Raw genomic sequence first — 5,354 nt, 5'->3', positions numbered from 1 at the left:
CATATATAAAAGTTGTTTACACATTTTAAACATACAAAGGTATTTTAACACTGTCAAATATAGACTGTTCTTTTTGTAAAAGTTTATAAGAAAAATAGTAAATTATTATATATATTTATTATTCAACCAAAGGATTTTTTGGTAAAAATTGCCAAATTATGTCCAAAAATATTTGGAAGCATGATAGATTATGGCTAAATGGTTGATTGCTATTAATAAAGAAAATAATTCTTTTGAAATGAGAAAACTGTAATGATACTCTAGTTTCAGGAAAAAATTTGAGGACAATTGTTTAAAAATTTAAAAAAGTGAAATTTTAAATTGCGATGAGCTCATTGGTTTGTAGCACATTAATCCAGTGTGGCCTTTGAAAGTTAGAAATATGACAGAATGTTAACATCCATGTAACAGAGAATATGATCAAAATTCTGATACTAGTATATTATGACTTATGTTCATTTTATATATTAAGCCACTGTCAGTAGTTTGCACTAGCATTAATTTTTTTAAAATAACTTAGGTATTTTTATGTGAAATATATAGGTGTTTTGCTAACTGGTATTGCTGCTTTTGCACATAAGGTTCATAAATCTGGATGATTTGTTTGAAAAATGGTCATGTAAAAATGTGAGGAAATTATCATTGTGATAACTATTAAGAATTTAAAAAAGGTTTTTATTTAGGTTTCTCTTAAAAATTTGATTTTATAAATCATGGTCATATGGTTTTAGTTATTTGAATTATATTTTGAGGTTCTCATGTTCACATTAAAATCTGAGATCCACTGAATACCCATTGTTTGAATAAAAACAATCTACTTATTGAAAGGAAGATTCACCTTTAAGAAAATGTAACACAACATCAAGGGAAAAAACACGCAAGATGAGCCTTTGTTCTCTGATGTAAACTGAGTGTAAGTGGCTGATCTTGGAATAGAATCTGACAGGCAGGGGTCATGATGCCAAATTTTGGTTGTTTCACACACCTTTTATGGTAAATGTTGTCACAGAGATGGTATATGAAATTCTACGAATTTGCAGTTTTGTTTTTTGGTGTTTCCTTGAACTCTTAAACAAACTGTTTTCCTAAGTCAAACACTGTTAATTAATGTAATCAAAATCCCTTTCTTTCCTCAACTACGTTTATAATATTTTCCCCTTTTTCCCATCACTATAACCTGGTCTCATTATTGTCCATGAAAACAGTTAGTTTCATAACATAATTTATTTTCTTCCGTGTATGTTTACTATCAATCATGATTTTATTTTACTATTTTGGAAAATATATATATATATATGTGCACGTATTATTTTTATGATAAAAATTTTACTTTCCAAGTTAGAGATGTTAGTCCTTCCTTTACCCTAATGATTGACATGGGCATGATGAATACCTTTCCTGGGCACAATCTATCATTCTAAATCTCCAAGTGCTCACAATGGTATTAGAGTGGTCATCCTGATGTGATTGCAGAAGGGAAATAGTTTCACAAAAGGATTGATTGTTAAGTATGAAGTGGTCGGGAATGAATACAATATGCAAAAGTTTCCAAAGACTTTGTTTTATTCAGAAAATCAAAGTCAAATTTTGGTTTCTGGATCTTTACTACTAGCAATCCATGCCAAGTAACTTTGAAAATTCTTTTCTGTTTGGAATTGGATTAAGAAATATAAATGATATCAATTTGTACATTATATTAGAAGTATTTCAATATTATTTTAAAAGTCAATATGGCACATTTTAGTTATATATTAAATTTAGTTATTCTGAAGTTGTTAAAAAGTAGAAGAAAAAAAACTTTTATCTGGAAACTTCCACCTCTAACTCTAAAAGAAAACTTAACTATACTGTTTCCCTTTAAACAGATTATAAAAGTATATGATATTGAAGGACTCATATTTAAGATAACTAAATAAAATTTACTATTTAATCTATAAGCTATGCATGACATACTGTTGCAGAATCCTGTCCATCCCCAATTATACCTCTATTCCAATGTGAGAATGAGAATGTATAAAGCAATGATAAACATATTTTTGTTTTTGTAGGTAGATAAATGACATAGAATCAAAGTTGGAAAACCTACGTAATTAAATAGTTGATTTTTAAAATTTAGAGTGAATAAGAGTAGTGTTTCAAGGTCACAAGACCAAGTGATAGCCAGAGAGAATAAGCTGGGTCCTTAGAACTCTTAATTATATCATAAAGCTCTTCTTTGTCTTTTCATAAGGAAAAAAAAATCAGCTTAAAATTTGAAAACTAATGTCTTTATTCCCTATGCTGATGGTGAATTCCAAAAAATCAAAAAATATGAGAGAGCAATGTCTATATTTCCTTATATGAGTTGCCTTTAACCTAATGCAGCTCTTCTGTGTTTCAGACCTAGACTGAGACATAGCTACAACACACAACAAAGCCAAATTGAACTAGAGAAAGGACTGAGAGTCTGAGAGGAATTGGTAGGCTCAGATGTGAATTTAGCACACATATGAAGCACAGAAAGTAGAAAATCATGTTGAACAGAAATCAAAGGAGGAGGACAGAAATTTGTGCTTAACAAGTATATTGTGAACATTCCATGGCATTTCTTGAAAAAAATAATAAATTTTTGCAAGATTTTTTACTCCATGGTAAAAGATCAAAATAATCACTATGGATTCTGTTTAATTTTTAATAAATCACATTTCATAAAGGTAATTTTGAATAAACCATAAACTGACAGAGAAAAATAAAGAAAAAATACAGTACATATTGAAAATAAGATATGAGTGAAACGTAAATGTTTACAAAGCTGAGTTTTCACAAGTGAATCCACAAATGTAGCCATGGGATATTAAACTAATGGCTGTCGGTGTTAAATTCATACCAAATGTGATATTTTACAAATGTAGGAAATTTAGTAATCTAATTAGGAGTGACAGCAAGTGATTGAACTAATTAAGCAGGAGCTCCATAAGCAATTTACCTCATTCAAGGTTTGCAGTTTTATATCTGCCACAAAATTATTCAGTACCTATTTTAAATAATAAAGGATGAAAATCAAGGTTAATTGACATTCTAATAGAAAGCATATCAATTAAAATTATCTACCAAAAAAGGCTCCTCCTGAAACAATTACTGTTTGAAGTCTAGCAGATCTATTGGTTGTCAACTTGAAAGAACAAAGTGGAACTGAGTTTGATGGAGATAAAGTGTTTGGAGAATTTAGCAGAGGCCCTCAATCTTCATCAACTAACTACACAGAGCATTTGGATTAATTTACTGTTTCATTATTAATGTTATGATTAATTTATTTCATTAATTTTATAAGTTAATGCTTTTACCATGTGCTATGTTATTCCCCAAAACTTTTCCATTGCCATGTGCCATGAAATGAAAAAATACATTATATTTGGAATTAAATAATTTGGTTCAAATTATGGTTCTGCCCATTGCTTTTTCCCTATATCTTCCAATTGCCTTTCTTCTGTGTGTCTGTATCCTAATCTTATCTTTTCAGAAGGACAGCAGTCATATTGGATTAGGCTGTACCTTATGACTTCATTTTACCGTAGTTATCACTTTAAAGGACCTTTCTCCAAATACAGTTACATTCTGACATACTGAGGGTTAGAACTTCAATATATACATTTTGGGGGAACACAATGCAGCCCATAATAGAAATGGAGAAATCTCTAGGTTTTTCTCTTATAGTTTTTTACAAATATTCTAAAGAAATATTCATCTTGTCTCAAATATTTCATCTTTGTGCATAATATACAATAATAAAATATAAAAAAACTTAAAAAATCTATATGCAGTGCCCCTCTTCCTCAGTCATTGAGTATGATTATTGGGTAATATGCTAAGAGAGGTAACATATTACCTTACAGTTAGGAAGAGAATTAGTCCTTCCTTCATCCAGAGCAAAGCTAATACTGTCAGCTGAGCCATATAGATTGGCAAAATATGAAAGTGCACGTGAATCAAATAAGAAAATCAATGCATTTTTTTTATATCCTGAGCATGGCTTTGACTATTAATGTTTCAGAAATACATTATTTGCCTTTTCATCAATTCACACTTGTCTTTGTCCCTGCATAATTTATACATATAAAAGGATAAGAGTGTAGCTATTTTCCTAAAGCTGTGTTGTCCAAGTGTGTACCACAGGTACAAAATGTTTCCTTTTTTCTCCTCCTGTTGTTTCAACGCTACTTAATGACTAAAAACTGAATACCAAGGACAATCATGAGCACTTAAGGCCCAATTCATAAAAAATGATGCAAGCCATTTATGCACAAATGTTGCTACTTTCATATGGAAACAAGGTACATAAAGAATTCTCCTTTGTGATTCATAAACCCTCTTTAAGGTAATTTTGTTGCTCAGTTTTGTACCTCAGGAGAGCAGAACTCCAAAAGGGAGAAGTAGGAAAGAAAAAACCTACAGACATACTTATGCTCCTATTTGCATAAAAAGCCACAGCAAACCCCTTATGCAATATTAATTAAACATATATTAGACAGTGCTGTGTGGATAGTATAGTCATTACCCAATTTAGTCAAGATTATAAAATATCCACAACAAACATTTAAAAACACACACAGTGCGTTGTGTGTGTGTGTCTCTCTCTCTCTCTCTCCCCCAATCTCTCTCTCTCTCTGTCTGATTCAGACAGGTCCAGACCTTATCATTCTCAGTTGATTTTCCACATATATTCCAAGAAAATAAAATGCTTGTATAAATACTCAGATTCTATGTCCACTCTTTTCATTGTCTACCCTGGAAAGTTAGAGGCAGATAATTTTTCCCCATAATTTGCTTAGAATATGTCTGAGTATAAAGGTTATTGAGCCTGATGTTTGCCTTCTATGAATGCTTTAGATGCATTCAAGGAGATGAGAAATAGAAGTGATATGACTGACAGAAAGAATTTTCCGTATCAGACATGAATACACTGTTACTGGCCATGACTAGATTCAATATTATTAAGAGCCTGAAAAACAAGGTCACCACAATTTGGATCTCTTCAAATTTGAAATAAATGTGAACTTTTTATTAGTCCCACTCAATGTGGGCAGTTTGACTTGTTTACTGACATCTCAACTCACCATTCTTCATAATTCTGTTAGGTTTTAGTTTGAAACTGTTGGTTCTTGGTGCACCCATGGCTGAAAAATGACCAGACACTCCAAAGTTAGGCAAGCATGAAAATGAGGTTTATTAAGGAGAGAAAGATAGGATTATAGGGCAAGAGCAAGATACAGGCTTACAGAGCATGGTACATACGCCATGGCTGAAAACCGGACCCACTGTTGCAGCAGGGCAGGCAAAAGGAAGGGCAAACGAGGGACCTTGGCTATGGTCTGCGT

This window comes from Eulemur rufifrons, chromosome 17, assembly GCF_041146395.1.
Source record: "Eulemur rufifrons isolate Redbay chromosome 17, OSU_ERuf_1, whole genome shotgun sequence".
In the NCBI taxonomy this organism is placed as follows: Eukaryota; Metazoa; Chordata; class Mammalia; order Primates; family Lemuridae; genus Eulemur; species Eulemur rufifrons.
Note: the sequence above shows the minus strand (reverse complement) of the source record.